The sequence below is a fragment of the Perognathus longimembris genome, chromosome 10 (genome assembly GCF_023159225.1).
Source record: "Perognathus longimembris pacificus isolate PPM17 chromosome 10, ASM2315922v1, whole genome shotgun sequence".
NCBI classification, from domain to species: domain Eukaryota; kingdom Metazoa; phylum Chordata; class Mammalia; order Rodentia; family Heteromyidae; genus Perognathus; species Perognathus longimembris.
Window position 1 is genome coordinate 67,776,043 of NC_063170.1, and position 23,504 is coordinate 67,799,546.

General features: G+C 41.5%; 1 protein-coding gene and 1 long non-coding RNA gene across 18 annotated transcripts in view; one reads left to right on the plus strand and one right to left on the minus strand.

The window, feature by feature from the left end:
• Window positions 1–1,343: 1,343 nt before the first annotated feature.
• On the minus strand, window positions 1,344–23,501 carry LOC125358806. Its single transcript, XR_007212398.1, has 3 exons — window positions 23,460–23,501; window positions 21,560–21,563; window positions 1,344–2,278 (listed from the first exon to the last, which is right to left on the minus strand). It is a non-coding gene; the product is annotated as an uncharacterized LOC125358806 (long non-coding RNA).
• Window positions 7,033–23,504, plus strand: part of Setd5 (SET domain containing 5) — a 76,810-nt gene continuing 60,338 nt past the window's right edge. For 7 of the 17 annotated variants that reach the window (XM_048356208.1, XM_048356215.1, XM_048356210.1 and 4 more), the window contains exon 1: window positions 7,035–7,384. The gene's annotated coding sequence lies outside the window, so the exon portion shown is untranslated. Of the gene's footprint in view, window positions 7,385–23,504 lie in introns of all 17 variants that reach the window. The other 10 variants (XR_007212396.1, XM_048356223.1, XM_048356224.1 and 7 more) reach the window with 4 other exon arrangements.

Here is a 23,504-nt window from a genome sequence, read left to right on the forward strand (position 1 = left end):
CAGAAAAAAGGAACAGGTTTTAATCCAAATGCTATCTAGTTTCGGGTTTTGAATTCATTAGAAATTCCTTGAAAATGTTACTACTCAATGTATACACTGGAGTCAGAAGACCCACTAAATGGTCTTTTGGCCTGGTGGTTATCTGTATTCTCTTGGGGTACAAGTGCTCTGACCATTGTTTGCTTCTCTTTTTTCTCACAAAGACTCCCTGCCTCCCTAAATTGGCCTTGCTTTGCAGATCTTGTAACATTTTGGTAATGTCCAGCCAGACCTTGGTCACAAGTATGACCTTCAAAAAGCTATGTCCTATTCATTCTTTCAAGTCTGGGCCAGAATATTTTCTCATCTGTTTTTTTTTGTTTGTTTGTTTTAGAGCTGAAAAGGTTTCCTTTTCTTGTTGGGCACACTGGTGATCTGCATCTATTCTGGGCTTGGTGGTAGGGAACGTCAGTGGACACGGCCCCTAGCCCCGGGGGATGGTGAATTTTCCTGTGACCACAGCTGCATCTTCTAGTCATCTGTTTTTACCCTGTTAGAGGATATTAACAATAAACATCCTATCAGCTCAGGTATAAAACCTGGGTTTTTCTGAAAATTTCTAACCCGTTTGTAAGATGAGCATGAACAAATCTAGTTTTGCCTGCCCCCACTGGAAATGACAGGCAAATTATCTGCTGTTTAGAGGGCAAAAGAAAGTCTCCTAAGTTCTTTTTACATTGTTCTGTCTCCTCTGGTTTTTGGGTTGAATCCTGGCCATCTTGTACCTCAGTCTGTGTAATATGAGGAGGAAATAGGCAGGATAAGTGATCCCCGTGCTTCTCTTTGGGGCCCTCCCCTTTCTCTTAAAAGGAAACAAATATAATCTTGTCATTGTAACTCGGAAAGGGCATAATCTTTCTCTTCCTGTTTGGACAAGGTCATTTCACTGACAGTCTGGCACAACACTATCCTCATCTGAGCCAAATTTAGGTTAAAAAAAAAAAAACTTCAGCAAACTGGATCTTTAGGCCATATAAAACAAGCAATACAGGGGTGGGAAGGTGGCTTAGTGGTAAAGTGCTTGCCTAGCATGCATAAAGCCTTGGGTTTCATTCCTCAGTACCACATAACAAAAAGCTGGAAGTGGCGCTGTGGCTCAAGTGGTAGAGCCTTGAGTAAATGAAGCTCTCTAGAGACAGTGAACAGGCTCTGAGTTCAAGCCCCAGGAATGGAAAAAAAAAAAAAAAAAAAGCAATATTAGCTGGGTGCTGGTGAGATCTGAGAATTGAAGATCAAAACCAGTCTGAGCAGGAAAGTCCATGAGGTTCTTATCTCTGGCTACCCTGCCAGAAAACTGTAAGTGGAGCTGTGGATCAAGAGCCCAGGGACAGTTCCTAAGCTCTGGGGAGTCAAAGCCCCCCAACTCGCCTCCCACCTCATGCCCCCAAAAAACAATATTTGGATCATCTCATTTTTGGTTCAGGAATCATGCTCCCCCACATCAACATTCTCCCCTCAGTGGACTATAGAATATCATGGGATCTCCCTTGGCTCTTTCCTTGGTTTTCCTAGACCTATAGTAAATTTCCCATTCTCAGTAGGTCTCCTCTCCTTTGACTATCCTGTGCACTCACAGAAGGCCTAACTGGAGGTTTCTTAGACACCCTGAAACTCATTTGGTCCATGTCTGGCAATTTCTCTTGCAGGAGAAGGAAACAACTCAGAATTCAGGTTGTGTCCAGGACACACCTCAGTCATATTCAACCTCCAAAATACCCATTCTTCAAGGACGTACTTGAGTCCAGTTTTCCTACCCTAGCTCACACAATAAGTTGCCTGGTGTGGAGATGCCTGCTTTTTCCTCCCTGTTGTTCCTGGTGCCTTCAGGAACTCTGTTTCATGCAGGAAGTTGCCTGGTTGCCGACGTGCCTGCTTTTATCCTTCCTGTGTCATTCCTGCTGCCTTCAGGAACGCTGTCAAGAATGGAAGGTCATGAGTAAAAAAAACTTACGGAGAAGTATGTCTTCTAAAACATCATACCACTAGGTAAACAAACAAAACCAAGAAAACTCTACCTTTAAAGCCAAATACCAGACTCCTGCATTTGTTATCTAACAGTCTTCTATAATTAAGATCGGCTTGAAACAGTCAAAACTAGTCTTATCCCTGTGATCTTAGACCCTATCATAGTCTGTCAACAGTTGTAAACCATAATTATATAGTTATGCCAAACCTCCATTCACCAAAAAAGGAGTAAAGCTTGCCTAGTTCAAATGTTGCAAATTAAAAATTTTAAAACCTCAAGCACAGCTTTCACCAACTTTCTCATGCAAGTATAAAAATAATTTGTCCTAGAAGTACAGGAAAGAGTATGTATGGCACCACTACAGAGATGGAAAAAGGGTTTACTTAAATAAACCCAAAGGAAGAAAAACGTAAGAAAAGGAATACTGCAATGCTGACTACATGAAATCCAGGGAAGAGCCACTGGTGGACTATGTATTCAAGAGTCTAACAAGCAGTTTACTCCATGAATAGAAAATTAGGAAACCTAGGTCACTCCTATAACCTGCAAAGCATTACCTATTGCTCTTCATCTCTCAAAATGTTTTCCATTCATTCAGGGTTTTTGTTTGGAGAAAAAAACAATTGAAAAACTTAGGGACACAGGAAAAGGGACATTCTATCACAAGACTTAGTAACTATTTCCACTAAATAGCTAGGCAACTAATTTGCATATTGAATGGGTGTAGACAACTATTCTAAGGACCTAATCTAACATTTTAAATTAAATATCACTCCTAATGTCTTTTATAAAGGTGTAACTAAAAGTTGATGACATAAAAAATACTTCAGTATTAAGTAGACTGATTTATAGTTCCACTATGGGCTCCTCTCCTAATTTGTCTCCCAAAATAAAAATTTTCAGGACTGAAATTTAGGGTTGGAGTTTATTAACATCAAGTATATAGTCCATTTCCTCATCAAACTTGTCAGATTTCATTAAACACCCCTCATGGTTTAATGAAATTGTATCTTCCTCTTTTGAAATACAAACTAACATCTTGTTAACACTACTGTTGAAGGCAAATTCGCTTTAGTGGTGGTCTGTTTGATTTAGCTTTCAGGTAAGGATAGCTGAAGTATTGAAATGAAAAAAAAATAGATTGGAGACATGGTTCAGGTAGAAAAGCACTTGCCTATAAAGTGCCAAGCCTACAACTTCAAACTCTAGCACTGTTCCACTGAATAAAGAATAAAAAGCTGGGTACCAGTAATCTTACTCAATAGGCTGAGATCTGAGGGTAAAGCTTTGAAGCCAGCCCTGATAGAAAAGCCTCTGACTCGTCGATTAACCACCAAAAAAGCTGAAATAGGGCTGTGGTTCAAGTGGTAGAGCACTAGTTTTCAGCACTTAGTGCCCAGGCCCTAAGTTCAAGCCCCAGGATGAACACAAAAATAGTTGCTTAAATGAGACAGGTCCAATTTTTATTTTGCCAATGCTCAGTATAAGAGGAGATTATCAATGTTCATTCTAGGTATTCTGTAATCCATAATGCAAATTTGCATTTACTGCTATATTATCTGCCACATGTCCATGCTGAAACAATACAAAATGGAGCACAAAGCATATAAAGTGTGTGAACGTTATCATAGAGACATTTACATTTCACTCAAGTGTGCTATGTGTGAAGCAATAGAAGGAGCTTAGCAGTACAAGACTCAACAAGAGACTATGCCCTCAGCAAGTTCAGCATAAACACATTATGGCAGCAGCAACACAAAATGTACTGAATCGAGTACAACTGCTTAAAGGGGTCAGGAGGAGTAATGGCAAATTTTGAATATTAAGATCTAGCTCATGGGATAATAGGCCATGGAAGGCAAGATTGGAGGGAAATGAAATTTCCACCTTAAGGAAGATAAGGAGCAGCAAAGATGTATCAATTCCGGAAGGAACCACGCTAAAATTATATGACATCACTAGATGAGTTCAGCAATCAATCCTACTTGTAAGCTAAGAGGTAACAGTTGAGAGTGTATATGTGGAAAGTAATTAGCTGAGAACATGACACTGAGGTTATCAGTGTTGTGGCTGGAACTTGTAATTATTACAACACAGCAGGTAGGTTGGGAGGCCAGCCCAAGCCAAAGGAAAAAAGTCCCAATATCTCAATTCAAGCAATTAAAAATTTTAGGACCAGGAATGTGGCTTAGTGGTAGAGTGCTTGCCTAACAGGCATGAAGCCCTTGGTTTGATTCCTCAGTACCATATAAACAGAGAAAGCCGGAAGTGGCACCTGCAGCTCAAGTGGTAGAGTGCTAAGCAAAAAAAAAAGAAAGAAAGAAAAAGCTCAGGGACAGAGCCCAAACCCAGAGCCCCAGGACTGGCATAAAGAAAAAAAAAAAATCTTGCCTCATATCACATAAACACAAAAGGCTGGAAGTAGTGCTGTGACTCAAGTGGTAAAGAGCTGTAACCTTGAGCTTTGCTCAGGGATAGTCCCCAGGCCCTGAGTTCAAGCCCCAGGACTAGCAGAAAAGAAAAATGAAAGCATGAAGAGGTGGTGGTATGGCTCAAGCAGTAAAATGCTTACCTGGCAAGTATAAGTTCAAACCCAGTACCATAAAAGGGGGGGGGCAGTGGGAAGAAAACTGGGGTTCACCTGGGATGTTGGTGGATATCTAGAATTCAGCTGTAGTCCCAACTGGGAGGTTATCAGGAGAATCAATCATGCACACTGCACAACACAGTAAAATCCTGTCTCCAAAAAAAAAAATTGAGGTTACCCCACTGAGGGTCCTTTTGCATCATTCATAAGAATGGAATTCAGTCAGCAATTAGGAATCTTCACCTGCCATTTCATGATTTTTTTAACTTTAGGGCTCATGATGGCAACACGTACAATCAGAGAAAATGATATGTCAGAGTTTGGAGGCTGTTATAGAAGAAACTGAACTCAGTTACACAGATTGATAAGAACAGAAATAAAAGGCTCAAGTAAAAGGTATTCAGAAAAGAAAGGGACATGCTGTTGAACTCTGCATTCAATTGCCTATCTTTGGAAATGAAAGAGGACTAGGACCCCAGCGCCAAAAGGAGAAGATGAAAACCCAGGTAAAAGCTAAGGAAAGTTCACTAAAGAGGAATAAAAGCACTGCTAGGCAACAATGAGGCCCCTGTTCAAGCCTCCATTTGTGGTAGAACTAATCTGTCTGGTTTCGTGACTCACCAGGCTACAGGAGATCAGGAGAAAAGAGAATGTGAGAGCAATGTCTAGGGATGGGAGGAGCCAGTAAAACAAATGAGTAATGGGGCCAAGGTACAAGTGAGAGTGCAGAAGTGACTGTTGGAATGCAGAGGGAGGAGGAAAGTGGAGGGCGGGAAGCTTTGGCTTCTCAAACAAAGGCTAAAATCTCGTGACTCAACTTGGGTTTGCTTTGGTGGTGTAGCCGGGGGGCCCTAAAGCCTAAGACTCTTTATCAGGCCTTTATTTGCTGGAAAATAAAGGATCCTAAGAAATAGCTACATAAAATTAGCCCCAGGTGAACGCCCTAGGCTCCATCTCCTCCCCATTACACTTCCTTCCCCATACATAGGCAAATCGAGGCTAGTTTCTCAGCCCGACGAAAGTCTTACACCTGCTCACGGAGGCAGGACAACGCCCAGGAACCAGTTTACAGCCCTGAAACCGGGGTCGAAAAGAATCCCACCAATAAAACCGAGGAGCGCAGGCTGGGGTCTCGGGAGGCGGGGAGACCTTCCCGGCCCGGCACTGCGGCACTCCCCTCCCCCTGCGGAGCAGGGTGCGGCCCGGCCCGCCCCCGACGCCGCGGCTCCCTGCGGACCGCGGCGGCCTCGCGCCCACCTTCGGAGGGCGAGCACCGCCCGCCCCCATCCCAGCCCCACACCGATCTCCGTCCCTTCGCCCGCCCCCACGGAGGCCCAGAGCCGGTCGGTCTAGTCCGGCTCCTCGAGCGACGGGGAGAGCCCGGGGCGGAGCCACGGCCGCCACTACCCATAAGCCCGGGCCGACAGCCGCCCCCGCCTCCGGCGCGCGCTTCCTGCCACGTTGCGCAGAGGCGCCAGGCCAGACACTGCGGCGCTGGGCCTCGGGGAGGGCCGCACCAATGACCGCCTCCCCGCCGCCGGCCGGCCGGCCCGCGCAGCCGATTCGCTCGTTTGGGATTCGAGCCAATAGCAAAGATCCGTTCTCTGGGCCTCGGGAGCCAATCAGACGCCGAAGCCGAGCTGGCGGCGGGTAAAACGACGCCCCAGAAGGAAGGGAAGGGGCGGGAGGGCGTCCGCGCGGGAGCCACTTTCACTGACCCTCCCCTCTTCCCCCCCCTCCCCTCTACACTCCCCCACCCCTGCGCCCCCGCAGGCGGCCGGCCGCGCCCGCCCGTCCAGTTCCCCCCCCCAACACACCTACCCACCCGCCCCACCCAGGGGGCAAAGTGAGAATCGCCCCGCGGCTGCGCACTCCAGGGGCTGTAACTGACAGGCACTCTACTCCAACCAAAGCGCGCCATTTGTGTTTTCACACACGGCGGGAGGAAAAGCAACCAATCAGCGACGAGAGACAAGCCGGAAGCGCCCCTCCCACTGCGGGAGCAATGGCTCCGTCCGGTTTGAAGCCCTTTTCCGCTCCCTTCTCCCTCCCCCTCCGGTTGCCGCAGGGCGGGCCGCCCGCACGGTCGCCGGTTCCCAACGTCCCCTCCCAGCCTTACAAGCGATACGCTCCGGTACCCCGCCGACGAAAGCGAACCCGCCACCCACCGCCGGTCCACCTCAGCCACCCCAACCTACCCACCCCCCCAACCCACCGGACCTCCCTCCCGCCAGAGCCCCGATCCCCTACCTAGCCGAAGCTCTCTGAGGAGCTGGAGCCCCAGAGCACAGCCTCTTCTCTAGGCGGCCCCGGCGGCTTCCGCTGATTGGCGGCGAGCTGGCCAATGGTTGGGGGGCAGTGGGCGGAGGGGCCAATGGCGCGGCAGCGGGAGGCGTGTCCCGGGTGCCCCTGGCGCCGGCGTTGGGAATCCCCGTGCGGTCAGTGGCGTTTCCGCTCGGGCAGCGGGCTGAGTGAGCTGCCGCCGCCGCTGCCGCCGCCGCCGCCGGGGGAGGGGCGGCCGCCGCCCGCCTGCGCTCAGAGACTCACGCAGCCCCAGTCCCGCCAGTCCGCCAACACAGTAGTGCCGGCCCCCCTCCTTCCCTGGCCCTTCCCCCTCCCCGCCTTTGGCTCGCTCCGCCTTTCTGCCCCCCACCCCCACCTCACGGGTACGGGCCATTCCCGGCCAGGAAACGCCGTGGCGCCGCGTTGGGCCTAACTCGAGTCTTGCTGCCTCCCGGGGAGTGCCGTGCGCCGCAGCCCGGGCCCCAGGCCCCGGCAGCGCCTGGGACAAGGTAAGGGTCCGACAGGAGAGAGACCCCGACCCTCACGCCCGGGCCTCGAGGGAGGAAGGGTCACCTCCTCTGGTCTCTGTGCGCCCGCTCTCCGAGGGACGTGGGGCCTGGCCTTCCCCAGGCTCGGGGCAGGAAAGATGCTGCCCCTTTCCAGCCCCTCCACACCGTCGCACCGCTCTGTGCTAGGGAGAAAGGCTCCTTGTGTGATCCAGTCGACCCCACTACCCTTTCCACGTCTTTTCCTGGGTCAGGACGCTCCCCTCCCCCCACGCCTCTTCACCCCTTTTCCTGGGGGAAACTGCCTACTCCACGTTTACCTTTCACTCGAGGTTAGGCCTCTCGGTGCCCTGCTCTCAAAATACACGGGCATACTTCATGTTTTCCTCCGTCCCCAGCCACCCCCACCCGGGTTCTGGCTGCCCTGTGACAACTCTGATCTCTCCTGAGGGTCTCCAGGTCTCCCCGCCTCAGTCTTGGGAACGACTTCCCCCCTCTCCTTCTCGGATTCCCATCTCAGATGGCTCCTGCTTTTCCCACACCAAAAATTACCTTCGCCACCCCCCACCTCCCCCCCCCCCGCCCCACCAATCTCACATTCTTGAGCTCCCCGTGGCGTTTGCCCAAGTATCTGAGATATCCCTGTTGAATTTGTTGGGTTCCAGCCTGGAACTGAGCCATATTTGATCGCTTTCCCTGCCTTGGGCGTGGAGAGCGATCTTGTGAGAGAACGTCTTAAAAAGGCAGAAAATTTTTTATCCTTTATGAATTCTCCTTGCTTCTGCGTGCAAGCCCTGATATGAAGTGGACAGTGGTGAGAAAAAGCCCCGGTTTAAGGAGGTGAATCGCACGAGAGGGAAAGTTTTAACTGCTGAGAAATCCCCTTCTATGCTAATTTATTCTATAGAGTTCCTTAGCCTGCCTCACTCCTTGGGAATAAGCGGTCTTTTCTCCTGCAATGGGGACTGATGCTGCAGCCAGCTCTGCTGGTCTGGGTCAGGGGTGCGTGTATGACCTGCATTTTCTGCTTTCTCATGTTACTTGTGCAATGTGTTCACCAGTAACTCCTTTCTTGCCCAGAGCTCTGGATTACACTGGGCTTTGTCTATACCTGAAGTTATTTCTCCAATCTTCCCTGTGTTCCTAGTACTGAAAGAATCCCCAGGCTCCCTTGCTGTTTTCCTTCCTCCTTTGATTAAGTTGTTTTTAGGTGGCATATTTGTGACCAAGGTCATATTTACGTTTCTTCCTAGGGCATATGTTACATAGCTGTACTTTTTATTTGAAAGGAAGATCCAGATGAGTTGAGTCTTAGAAGATTCAGGAGAATGTGAGCCACGGATTTTTTTAAAGTATTTTTGACTGTTAATTTTATATTAGTATATTAATAAAGTGGCTGAGGAAAAGTTATAAGGTAATTTTAAATGTGTGGAATCTGAGCTAAATCTAAAGCAGGAAATACATAAGCAGAGGTTTCTGGGCCTTTTGGAGGACACAGGGGGGGAAAAATTACTGGGTTTCTTCCAGTTTTCTCAGGAGGATCATTAGTTTTCTTCTGTAGCCAAAAATGTTGGCCTGTTATGGGATTGGAGTCTTTAAGCTTTATTCAATCTGTCATTCTGTGTGGAAAAATGAATTATGTTCGTTAGTAGGACATGACACAAAGCTCTTGTCCCTAGCTGCACATTTAAATTTGACTGTTTAGTGCCTTCTAAACACTACAGCTTAATCTTTCACTCTGAAATTGCTGGCTTCATTAAAATGAGTGTTTGAAATCTAGTAAACGTTTTTGGGTTGTTGTTGTTTTTTTTCCCCCTAGCAAAAGATCCACATTTAAAGGGGTGACCTTAGGATTGTTTCTAAAAGCATTATTCCAACTCTCCTAGCATGGAGCACTGGTCTAAAAAAAAAATAGTGTAAGGAGTGGGGGTTGGGTAGAGAGAAGGTTGTTCCTGTGTTGGATCATAGGGGTGAGTATACCCAGGCAGCAGCAGCTGCTGGCTCTGGAGCTCTGGTTGCTACGTGAGAAGCTTGAGTAGCGCTGGCTGCCGTCTCCAGGGAAGGACAGCAGTGCAGCGTCCATTAATGCTGTTGGCTGCAGGGAGCTGCACTGAGAGGCCATGGCTGCTTCAGGACGAGGAAACCTGAGAATTTTCAAGGCTGAACTAGTTTGCCTTTTATTGGTGGGGAGAGCAGAATTACCAATTCATAGCCTTCTATCAAGTTAGGGATATCAGTAATGGAAACTGATGATTTCAGTTAAAGACTTGGGGGGAGGGTTGGTAGAGTTTTGGTTTTTATATCTGGTTTTTATTGTGAGGGATTTTTTTTTTCGGGGGGGTGGGGGGGGTAGGACTAAAAGTTTCATTTGAATCAATTTAAAGCTAAAGAAAGTAAAATGTAAAAATCTTCCTGAGAACCAGATGAAGAGGACACACACACACCCCTAGCATGTTTAGTTCTAAAAGAAATTGTTGCCTCAATTTTTATTTTTTGATACTATGTGTCCTATATTGGGCCATATTTTACCTTATTGAATAGAAGTTTGGTTGTGTGTGTTTGTGTGTGTGTGTGTGTTGCATGTAGTCTCCTGGTCACAAAGATGTATCTTTGGCTATAAGCCATCAGAAATAACAGTACAACCCAGACACAATTTTCAGCAATTGATTGAATCTATTTCACAATGTTGAAGGCAACCTTCCTCTCATTGGGTTGTGGTCTCCCATGACCTACAATCCTTGAATGTTAGCATTATTGCTTAAACTGAGTAGTCCGTCAAACATGGAAGTACTTGAAGGAGAACCACCACCCACCCATATAACACCACCATTGGAGGCCGTACCTGTGACACATATGCCCAGGGTGTTATTTTTCCCCAGGACTCCATGGATGAAACATCTACCTTTTTTCCCCTCAAAAATTTTTTTTTAATTTTCCATACATTTTGCTTAAATCCTACGAGCATCTGTAATTTGTAGTGTGACTAGTAATTTGTGGCAAGGAACCAAAAAAACAATGGAAAGCATTTTGTCTTTCACAAATATAAACATACTGTTTTCCTAGGGATAAAAGCAGAACTATAAAACAGAACCTGTAATGAATAATATTTTAAGTTGGTTCTCATTTTTATTACTATTACATATATAAGAGGCCATGTATACTTTCATTCTGATGGGTATACTGATAGTACACAATACAAATTTTTGTTGAGATTACTATGTAATAAAGAGATTACATTGCACAACACTTTTGAACTTTAATTTCCTATTTTTTAAAATAGTTGTGCTCTGAAGAAAGCCATTTTCTGAAGAACCATTGAAACCCTCTTCATAGATTAATTGAATTAATTATTTGAATTTGTTACATCTTTTGATAGTGTTTCGTGTGCAGGGACTTTACTTTCTGAAATTGTCCTGGCCATTTTGAGAAGAATGGCTATTTAATTTTTGCCTTTAAATGAGAAAGTCATAGTACAAATTCTAATGTGCAGATAATCCACTTTTTTGGTAGTCTTGAGCTCTACCTCAGACTCATGCACAGTAGGCAAGTGCTCTCATTGAGCTACAACCCCGGCCTTACAGATAACCACTTATTCCTCTCTATTGAAGTAACTTCAGAATAAAATATTACTATGTAATTCAGCTGAGCACTAGTAATTTATCACTTTCATTTGAAATTAGAAGGCCTAGCAGTGAGTTTTGTATATGAAAGTTGTTTCAAGTATAAAAACTGAAATTTCTTGACAGACATGACTTAAAATATAAGTTAACTTAGATTCTTGAAAGATGTCTGGCATGATGTGTATTTAATAATACAACTGGTAGACATTTATAATTTGATTAATAGATCACTTCAGAGGCACTCCTAAGAAAATAAATGTAGTATACTTATGAATGGAGTTGATACTATGTTGCACTCTTCCTTGCTACCAGAAATTCCAAAGTACTTGGTCAAATGGCATTTTAACCTTTCACTTTATGATTGACTTTTCTACTGGTTAAGATTCATTAATGGTAAAGACTTTCACTTATCTGTACATATGTGGTTAAATGACTTAGCCTTTTGAAATGTTTCCTATTGTATGTTACAAATTGGTTAAAGAGTTTCCAGTAACTTTGAGGAATGGTCCTGTTAGAAAGTATCACTAGAAAATTCTTATTCTGATAGAATGTGTTCAAAGTCTTAACACTTACTGAAAGGATCTGTGAAATAAAGAAACAGTGAAGGCTAAGTCTCAGACTACTTTATTGTGCTCTTAGTAAGCAAGAAAATTTCTAATCCCATCCTGCCTCACTCACTTTTTCCATCATATTGATTTTCTTTGCTAAGCACCTAGGGAATGTCTTACTTTAAGTATCTTTGATAGGAAGACAGAAGAAGTGAATTTTCTGCTTTTTAGAATTTTTGAATTTTGCTAGCCAGTTTTGTTTGGTGTGTGCCTGTAGCTTTGTTTTTCTCTGTGCCCTTGTCTTCCTTGTAGTATGAGAATTGTCAGAGTTTGGGTGGTAAATTGAAGTAATAATCATCTTCCTGGTCATGCTATATATACACACACCCAGGGCTAGGAATGCCTTTTGGCCTATATTGTGAATCACAACGCAGAAGCAGGTATAGGAACTTTTGTACATAGCTGTTTTGTACCTAAGAAATCAAGTTTTTTTTTTTTTTAATTTGTATTACCTGGAAAGAGAAAATACTGAATTCCTTGTTGCTGTGAGAAATAGATAGAAGCAAGGGAGGAGCCAGAGACCTCTGCAGCAGGATTTGGTGTGAGTAGGAAAGGAAGATTTTTGTTTCAAATTGCCAGCTGCTTATGTCAGACTGACTCCCTTATTATGCCTCCAGTGGGCCTGTCAATATGGCCAAACAGCAAGATAAGTGCGGGGCAGGACAAAGGGCTCTTTGCACAGCAGGGAGGCAGTGTTGGTGGGGGAGGGGCGGGAGGTAGGAAAGGCTGGGGAGGAAGGAGCTTCTTGGGAGACTATCCACTTGGCATACAATTTAAAAAATCATTTTTCATTCCCACTTGTGTAGGATTTATACAAAACACTGCTAACTCCAAATTTCATGTGACTCACAATATATGGTAGGAACCCCATTTTTTCTTCTAAAGAAAAATAAAGCCTTGTTTTGGTTAAAATATGTCTCATAACCCCCCCTCCCACCCTTACCATCCTAAATACAAGTCACCTCCTGAGTAGACTTAAGTCAAGAGCATTTGGCAGCCAAATTCTATTAAGAAATGAAAATTAATATTCTGTCTGAATAAAACTCCTATTTTAATAAACTGTGTATTTGGGTTGAGATTCAACATATATGTTTTCTTTTGTAAAATAGTCTCATCTCCAATTTTAGTAAGAGAACACTATCGTGCATTTATGTCAGGCCACTGTCATGTGAAATGCTTACTGAAGAAAAACTACTTGACTGTTTCAGGGTTATCCCTACTTCCTATGGAACCTCTCCCGCCATTTTTTAGTTTAAGTTCAACTCCAGTGTGTTTGTGTTATACCCCCAGAAAGTTACTAGAGTTGAAGGTGCTCTGTCAGTTATCCAGCCCTCTAAAGCAAAATCATGAAATATTTCCAAATCCCAGGTTCTGTTGAAGTTTTCATTAAAATGTTAACAATATGAATAACATTTTAGCAACTTTTAAAATAAAAATATCCCTATGCTAGTTTTTAAGTAAACAATTGAATTCACAAATTGGATAGAAATTACTTCGATTACTAAAGGATTTTTCTTCCATAAGAAAAACATACCTTTTATAAGAAAAGAAAGCATATCTCTTATATGCTTGATATATTTTAAAGAATTTGAATTTTAGTCATAATTAGCTTGAACTCAGTTTCTAAGAGCACATCTGTTGATTGAATGAGATGTATTACAATGGTACTAAACCCGCCTTGAAGTTTTCCCTTTAGTATGAAAAAGTAAATGAAACTGGAATGCCAATTTCTGTTTATGGTTTAACAAAGAGGACACTGTTTTAAGCTTAACAAATATCCAAAACACTACTTTTAATATATATATATATACATTGTACCATTAAGCAAACTTGACCAGTTACTTTTTATAGAAGATAAGGGTTACCAACTTAACGTTGAGTGTTAACCTACTTGACATTATGTATAATGTATAGTATAAAAGTTTCTCATGAGTAAAATAGCAAGAACATTAATATGAAATTTAGTAAACTAAATTATATATTGCTACAGAAATTTAGAGTAGTCATTTCACCTGTATCATTTCCACAGATTTGTAGGACTAAAAAAAAAAATCATTTGGTTCAAGAGGCTGTCTCTGTTTAGACAATATTGCTAGCATTAGGATAACATTCTTGTTACTCGTCCCAAATAACTAGAAAACTCTAAACCATGGATGACTTCTATTGCTTCTATGGCTTCTATTGCCAAATCCTGCTAGAGGCCCTAAAAAATTCTTGCCAAAGAGAAGAGGACCACATCTTGATCCCAAAGGTTTTCATAACGTGACTCCCCAAACAGCTAAATTTATTTTCAATAATACCTGCCCAGCGGTAGGATAGAATAGAGCTAAAACACAAATACTGTACTTCATCTTGCCTGTGCAGCTGCTCTACCTTATTTCCTGCTATTATTATCTCACTACGCCTCTTCCCAGCAAAAAAGAAACTAGGACAAAGGGGGAAAATTGAATGGGCTACTGTGATTTTTATTATGGTTAAGTTGTGGATTTGTGTGTGTGTTTAAATATAAAGCTCATTTGGCCTGTTCTTAAAAGTCTGTAGCAATAGAGAGGGATTTTTATAACTTTGGTGGCCTTTACTTTCTTGATAAGCTATTTCAGATTCTAAGCCTTAAAGAAAGCTTTTTAAGCATACTTAATTTTCATTAGCTGTTCACACAAGTCATTATCCCACCAGATCCCACTGTTTTTAGCTTGAAGAAAGATGAAATACCTTCTATAGATATTTGCAATTTGTATTGGAAAATACTAACTTGGGTTTATTTGGGTTTGTGACTAAAATAAGATTCAAAACATTAAAGTTTTATATTTGGCCCCTTTACCTTAATGGAAATGAAGTTAATTATCTGTTTGATATACTTTGTGCCTCTGAGTTCTTCAAGCTATATAATTTGGGTTCTTTAAGCCTTCTTAATCCAACACCACCCTCAAAACAAGAAATGTGGGGTTGTTTTTGTTGTTGTTGTTGTTTGCCAGTTCTGGGGCTTTTTGTTCAAGACTAGCACTCTACATCTTGAGCCACAGTGCCACTTCCAGCTTTTTCTGTTTATGTGGTGCTGAGGAATCAAACCCATGGCTTCATGCATGCTAGGCAAGCGCTCTACTGCTAAGCTACATTCCCAGCCCCAAGAAATGTATCTTTATCTTCTTGTTGTTATTGTCTTCTGACACAGACTTTCCCCTCCCCACTGAAATGAAAACTCAAAGCCCAGTAATCTAATAAGGTATGTGCACAGCTGAATACAGTAAGATGATTATTTCACAATTCTTAGATACTGTGATCTGATTAGGACCTGGTATCTTGTTAGTATATTCAATAATGTTGATATGTTAAGATTAGTACAAATCACAAAGGTTCATTATTTTTCTGAGGGGGATTGTTGTTGTGCTCCTCCCCGTGTCTGGTTTTTTTTTTCCCCTGCCCTGTTATGATCTTTGGCCCATACTGAAAATTTCTGTTTTCTGCTATTAACCTCAGTGCATGCCTCAACACATACAATTTGTACTTTCATACACTTTTATAGCTTCTGTGAAGGTGGTTGATCTGCAGTTAATAATCAACTGTTGGGCACTCTTAATATTCAAGTAAAGCTTTAGTTTAGAAGGACCTGTTGACAATTAGACCACCGCTTCATATAGTTATATTTTGCTTCATGTGGGTTGTCAAGAGTTGGTTGATTCTGAGAAACCAGAAAAGGAATAACCACAATTAGGGTTATTTTAAAACTAAATGTGGATATGTTCACTGGTGCCTCATGCCTACAATCCTAGTTACTCAGGAGACTGAGGTCTTTGAATAGAGGTTCAAAGCCATCCCAGGCTCACAAGCCTGCAAGACCCCAGTTAACCAGCAAAAAGCCACAAGTGAAGGTGTGGATGGCACAAGTGGTAGCACAAAAATGTGGGGTGAGAGCACAAGGCCCAGAGGGAGTTCAGGCCCCAGAACAGATGTACACACATATTTATTATAACATTTGGGGTTTAATAAAGGTGCTACTTTTGTGGGTAGCAGTTCTGAGCATTGAACTTCCTCACTGCTTTACTCATGTTAGTCAAGCACTCTACCACTGAGCTACACCTACAGCCCTAAACCTCCTAAAACAGAACAGAAAAGAGGTTTGAGCTAGTGAGATTACTTACATGTTGGATGTAGCACTAGATTGCTGTATGAATAAAATTTTCCTTTCTCAATTTTTGTGATACAGTTTAGCCACGAAAGTAAAATACGTTGTCATGGCCATGGCCTGAAAAATGTTAGCTAGAATGCCTTAAAAAAAAAGAAAGAAAGAAAGAAAGAAAAAGAAGAGGTCTAAAGAAAATGCTGGAGCAAATCTAAAATTTGATGTTCCTTTTAAAATATATTCTTTTTAGAAAAGTTAGTATTTATAGCAAGCAAAATTCAAGTGCATAGCTTAATAATAACATCAAGTTGGGTTGGGATGTAGCTCAGTGGCAAAGAGCTTGCCTAGCAAGTGCAAAGTCCTGGGTTCGAACCCCAGTACCAAAAAAGAAAGGCAAAAAATAAATAAATAACACCAAGTTGATGGTGTCAGGGTGCATTTTTGGATGAGACTAAATTTAGAGATCCTATATACCAAACTTACATATTAAGTATTTGTGCTGTTTTTATAGAAAAAGTTTATCCATTACTTTAAAAACAAAACAGCCCAAAATATTTGCAGATCATGTGGCAGAGCACGTAAGTTGTAATAAACCTAGATAGTAACTTAAAAATGAAATTGGTGGTAACATCATATATGGATCTCAAGTTACTGTAACCAAAATATTTAAAACAGTGCTAACTCTCAGGCTCTTAATTTGGATTCTTAGGTTTGGCTGATCTGTCCCAAATGTTTTTACTTCTCTCTTCCTTATTCAATCTCTAGGAAGTTACAATTTAAAGTGTTGCTAGGAATAATGTATCAGTTCACAAATTGAGTAGAAGTCTAGCTGGGCCATGTGTGTGGGAAGTCCATGGGAAGATGTGGTTTTTTTTTTGTTTGTTTTTTTTTTGGCCAGTCCTGGGCCTTGGACTCAGGGCCTGAGCACTGTCCCTGGCTTCTTCCCGCTCAAGGCTAGCACTCTGCCACTTGAGCCACAGCGCCGCTTCTGGCCGTTTTCTGTATATGTGGTGCTGGGGAATCGAACCTAGCGCCTCGTGTATCCGAGGCAGGCACTGTTGCCACTAGGCTATATCCCCAGCCCGGAAGATGTGTTTTTTGAGAAGCAAGATTCAGTTGGTGTCACCTTCTCATAATTTTTAGGAATAGTTGCTATCAAAAGGGTAGAAATTTGCATAGTGCATAAAGCAACAAGAAGTGGACACATTACACTTTATAAAGAGTCCATGTGTGCCAGCCAAGAGAGATGAAAAGTAATTTTTGTGTCATACCTTCGTTGTGTTTTATAATACTACTAACATGTTTCTATGGAAAATATTTACCCAAAGAATTGATCTTTGTGAAAATGATTTTCAAGTGAGTCTTGTTTGGTTAGCAATTGTATGTATCTTAGTTTTCCTGGGGCAGCCCTGCTTTATACCTAATATCCTAGCATAGTTAGCAATTGCACTCCTTTCACTCTCAAAAACGGTCACTGATTGGACTGTAAATTGTAGAGGGAACTTGAGGCTCCACCTAACAACCCAATTTTTATTCCTAGCATTCTGTTTTTGTTTTTGCCAGTCCTGGGCCTTGGACTCAGGGCCTGAGCACTGTCCCTGGCTTCTTTTTGCTCAAGGCTAGCACTCTGCCACTTGAGTCACAGCACCACTTCTGGCTTTTTCTATATATGTGGTGCTGAGGACTCCAGCCCAGAGCTTCATGTAAGCAAGGCAAGCAGGCACTCTACCACTAGGCCACATTCCCAGCCAGCGTTCTGATTCTAAAGTCAATTGTATGCTAGGATTTTTATTTATTCACCCCATCCCTTATTTCCAAATAAGCAGTTTTAGAATGCCTTTTCTTTTTTGTAAGTAGCATGAAAATGGGTAGAGATGGGTTGATTGATCTTTTAATACATTTGCCTATATTGGGGCTTGAACTCAAGGCTGGCACTCTGACAAGCCACTTCTCCATTTATTTAAATTGTTTAAATAGAAAAATCCAACTACAACAAAATAGAAAATAATGACTTACCTTGGCTCGTATTATAAAGTTCTACTAGTTTAAAATATTAAATTTGAGTCAGGGTCAAGTCTGTACTTGTATCTACTAGGGAGTTGGCAGTGAGATCTGGGGATCATGGTTTGAGGCCAGTTGAGCTTAAGCATTTCAGAGACTCCATCTTAAACAATAGTTGAGTGAGGTGGTGTAAGCCTATTGCCCAGCTGTAGGGAAGCACAGTTGATGGGTGCTGTTAAACTCCTGTCATCCCCAGTAATCTGGGGAAGCACAAGTGGTATCACAGCCCTCATAGCTCCTGAGCCTAAAATAAGAACACCCCCCCCCAACACACACACCTCAAGAATGACCAACACAAAGGGGGCTAGAGGAATGGTGGAGTACCTGAAACTCCTGTACTGCAAAAAAAAAAAAAAAAAAAAATCCTTTTGAAGAACAGTGGTTGAGCATGTGCTTTAGCACACCAAGACCCTGGATTCAGTATCTGGGGAAAAAAAAATGGATAGGATAGGATCCTACGCTAGATTTATTAAAAACTGCATTGTTTAATACATTCTACTATTATTAGATGACCTCTCTCTATGTATATGTCATGTAAATTAGTGGTTAGATAGATTGCAAGCATACGGTTTTTTTTGTTGTTGTTGTTTTGGCCAGTCCTGGGCCTTGGACTCAGGGCATGAGCACCATCCCTGGCTTCTTCCCGCTCAAGGCTAACACTCTACCACCTGAGCCACAGCGCCCCTTCTGGCCGCTTTCCATATATGTGGTGCTGGGGAATCGAACCGAGAGCTTCATGTGTAGGAGGCAAGCACTTTTGCCACTAGGCCATATCCCCAGCCCCAAGCATACTGTTTTAATAGTATTGTATACTACCATTGCATTTCGTGATGTTTACCCAGTGATATGTCATGTTAAGCAACTATTGATATTTGTTGTATACGTCAGACTTTGTGGTCTTAAAAATGGAAGATTCCAAGCATGAGACCTTGAGTTCAAAATCCCAAAGAGCTTTTGTTTGTGTCTATTGAGGTTTAAATTATTAATTTTAAAATCGGTAATATCCTGTTAACAACGTGGTTTTTATTTTTATTTTTTATTTTATTTTATTTTTTTTGCCAGTCCTGGGGCTTGGACTCAGGGCCTGAGCACTGTACCTGGCTTCTTTTTGCTCAAGGCTAGCACTCTGCCACTTGAGCCACAGCGCCACTTCTGGCCATTTTCTGTATATGTGGTGCTGGGGAATTGAACCCAGGGCCTCATGTATACAAGGTTAGCACTCTTGCCACTAGGCCATATCCCCAGCCTAACAACGTGGTTTTTAATTTTAAAAAAAATCACTGCATTGTTTTTTAAGTGACCCTTGTTATATATTTATGTAAATCAACACCTAGCTTAAGAGATTACACAGATGCTTTTTCAAACTTGCTTCTGCCTGTAGTTTGTTGTGGTATATGTTGTTTTAGTTGAAAACTAAAGAAAATCTGGACTTGCCTAGATAATGTAACTGGAAAAGAAGACCTCACATGCCCCTCTGAAAGAATCTAGAGGAATTAGGAGTTCTCAAGCCACACTTAGAAAATTACTTGCTGGGTGACATTGTCCAAAAGGAAATGCACTCATTACTTGACTTCTGTCACAGTAACCCCTCTGAACATCACACTGTTTGTAGAATAACAATAAAAAAAGAAATCACTGGCCTAAATCCATTCTTTTCCTTTGCACTTGTGAATTGTTATCTTAGCACTTCATTTATTATCTGGATTATTGCCCCTTGTTTACTGTTTGACTACTCTTTAAGTTATTGTTTAAATATAGAGTTAATTGTTTAAATATAAAGCAAGATAAGTGTTTTTCCCTCTTATTTACCAGTTTGAAAATAATAGATTGATAATTTAGTAACTTCCAGAGGTAATTAGTGTAGTGTTATGTGTGTTCATGGTTTTTGTGTTGTTGTTTGCCAGTACTGGGGCTTGAACTCAGGGCCTGGGCACTGTCCCTGAGCTTCTTTTGCTCAATGCTAGCCCTCTATCAGTTGAGTAATAGCGCCACTTCTTTTTCTGTTTATGTGGTACTGAGGAATCGAACCCCCCAGGGCTTCCATGCATGCTATAGGCAAGCACTCTACCACTAAGCCATACTCCCATGGCTACTGGCTAAGTCCTTTTGATTCATTCTGAATATTCTTCTCAGTTGTTTGTTTCCTTGCTTTCTAGTACAATAAGATGTTGCAGGATCATTTTGTAACCCAAACCTGGAATTGACCATCTCAGCAATTTCTTGTTACTCTTTACTTGGTTTTTTTATTTGAAACTGATTATCCTTCTCTTAATGGTCTTTACCTGCCAGAGTCTGGATGCTAGAAATGGTTTTTAGTCTTTCACTGGCCCTTATTTCTAAGCATTTTCAATGGTTAAGGCCTAAGAATGCTGCCCTTTTTAAAAACAATTATTGCCTGGTGCCTGTGGCTGTTGATTTAGTATGTTCAGTATAAAATAAGAAACATATTTTCTAGTGTGTCTCAAAATGCTAGATCATGTTTGTCTCTGGTGATTTTGTCAGTATTTGGGACCCTCATGAGCTACTTGTAAAAGCATTAATTAACGTTTCCTGAATGGTTTACTCTTAGGCCTGAAATTTAGATGTTATATGGAAAAGATGGCATCTTTTATAAATTTTAAGTAATCTTAAGTCTCTTAAAATCTTAAAACTTAAATCTGTTTTATTCTTGCTAACTAGCAACTTAAAATTACAATATATTTCAACAGTATGTCACATTCTAATATGTAATGTGGGCTTAAAACAGCAGATTAGAATATGTCAAATGGTAAAGAAATGGTGATTAATTGGAATTTCAAATTTAATTCTTTGGCCTACTACAATAATGTTTTACTAATAAAATTGTTATGACTGTTACATGAGCTAATGCATTTAAAATGATTAGAAATAGTGGTTGATTAAAAAAATAAGCATCCAGTAGATATTAGCTTCCAAAATTGGAAGTTGGTGTTGTTTATGAATATTTGATCAGTACTTTAAACTCCATGTAAATCTTAGAATAAATAAGGTTCCTCTGCTATAAATAGCACCTAATTTCCATTACTTCATTGGTTATATGCAAAAAACTAATTATTAACAAAGGAGTGATTGGTGCCAAGCTGAAATTTGAGATGTGTATATGTGTGGGAGTATAGGGGTTGAGCTCTTTTAGAACATGGAACATTTTAGATCTTAAGCTTTTTTTGGTTGTAGGCAAGTGCTCTACCACTGAGTTCTATACCCTTAATCCTTAATTTGAGCTCAATCTGTTGCTCACTTCTTTATCCTTCTGCCTCCCTTATGCTGAGATTACAGGCATGCCCCATCATATGCTGAGAGGCCACTTAATATTAAAATTTTAGTAAAGGAGTTTTAAAGAAACAACACTTCAGTTTTCAAACATTAGAAATTTAGAATACTTTTGGGCATCATGTATGTTGTCATGGGATTAACATCTACCTGTTAAGGTGTCTTCAGATAAAGATAAGAGAGACCAGGTTGTTCGTGATTGATGGTAGGTTTGTTTATTATGGATTTTTGTGGTGTTAGGGGTTGAATTCAGGGTTTTGCCTTGTTTTTGTTTTTGTTATTGTTTTTTTAATATTGGGGATTCAGGGCTATGTGCTTGCTAGGCAACTACTCTACCACTTTACATATCCTCAACCAGTATTTTATTATTTTTAATAGTTTTGAGATTAATGACATTGAAGAGTGCTCAAAATGGATTTAGATTGGATGATACTGTTTTAAATATGGTAATGAGAGTTGTAGGAAAGGGCTAATGGCAGACCCTCCTTCTCCCCCACTAAAAAGAAGGCTAAGATTGGAAATGATCACACCTGTAATCCTAAATACTCAGGAGGCTGAGATTTGCGGATCATGATTCAAAACCAGCCTGTGCAGGAAAGTCTATGAGACACATCTCTGATGAGCCACCAGGAAACTGGAAGTGGCACTGTGGCTCAAAGTAGCCTTGAACAAAAGCCCCATGACCAACCAGAAAAGGAGAAATGGTATTTTCTGGGATTTAGAATGGAATGGTGGTAATAATTGAGAAAAGATTGGAATTTATATTTGTTGAATAAAGTTCTGTATACAATTTTAGATTTGTTATATTTGAAATTTTTCATAAGAGAAAGTTTTAAATTATTTTAACAATATAAGTGTTGAAAGACTTTGCTATGGTTTGTCATGGAAGGCTATAGTAGTGACAAGCATATTTTAGTCCCTTCCTGTTGGTATTACTTGTCCTCTGAGTTCCTTTCCCTTTTTTTCCCATAATGTATTATCTATCAACAGAGAAAAAAAATTAAGTGGCCTACCTAAATAATTTTTCTATTTCATTAAGTAGTCATGTAAGGATATTACAATTCTATGTGCCAGATTATGAGAACAATGCATCTTGACCAATATCACCTCTTGTATATTTTAAATAAATTCTATTATTTTAAATAATTTTGAAATGATTTTTGGAAGATTGAGGAAGGAAAATGACTCAGAAAAGTTGTACCTTAAAAAGATAAAAATATCAGATCCATGCCAGTCAAGTTTTAGGAAAGAAAATTAAGCAGAGTATTTAAGTATGAGCTATTTTATTCTGCACTATTAGCAAATCTTAATGTTAACAGCATGTTAACATAACTGTAGGTTCCTTTTTTTTTTTTTTTTTTGCCAGTCCTGAGCCTTGGACTCAGGTCCTGAGCACTGTCCCTGGCTTCTCTTTGCTCAAGGCTAGCACACTGCCACTTGAGCCACAGCGCCACTTCTGGCCGTTTTCTTTCTTTCTTTCTTTCTTTCTTTTTTTTTTTTTTGCCAGTCCTGGGGCTTGAACTCAGGGCCTGAGCACTGTCCCTGGCTTCTTTTTGCTCAAGGCTAGCACTCTGCCACTTGAGCCACAGCGCCACTTCTGGCCGTTTTCTATATATGTGGCGGTGAGGAATCGAACCCAGGGCTTCATGTATACGAGGCAAGCACTCTTGCCACTAGGCCATATTCCCAGCCCTCTGGCCGTTTTCTATGTATGTGGTGCTGAGGAATTGAACCCAGGGCTTCATGTATATGAGTCTAGCACTCTTGCCACTAGGCCATATTCCCGGCCCTATAGGTTCCTTTTTTCTACTTGATAAATTGTCTTGGAAGTAAGAAAGTGCTATTTTGTCAGTATCCTGAGCTAATTATTTGAGTGTTCCTTAATAACACAAACGTTTTATCCCAAATACAGATAAAATATTTGCTGCATTTGGATCAGAAATTAGCATCTGTTTTGTTGTTGTTTTTTTCAAATACTTTTTTGTGTTAAAGTCTCCTGAAAAAGTCTGAATATTTTCAGCTGGTCTGGGAAAAGAGCTGGATCCTATACCAAGCCACTAGCTAACCAGGGATAACCATTTCAAAGACTGCATTTTACTCAGTAACCTGTAGCAAGAGGTTTTTTTGCTTAGCAAAACTTACCCATATGTTGATGTTCCTATGAGTTCTCATCTTCCATTACTAATACTACTTAAATTACAAATTCTGTTATATTGTACTCAATATCATTCATGATGCTTTACTTGAATAGTAGATATTGTTACTGGTATTCATTTGTTTGACCATACTTTGGGCTTGTTTTACAGTAACTGGACTTTAGGATACAATTTGCATTCCCAAGAATACAAGGAATTGTAACAAATTGGATAAGAAATGTACACACTGGACTGGGAATGTGGCCTAGTGGCAAGAGTGCTTGTCTCATA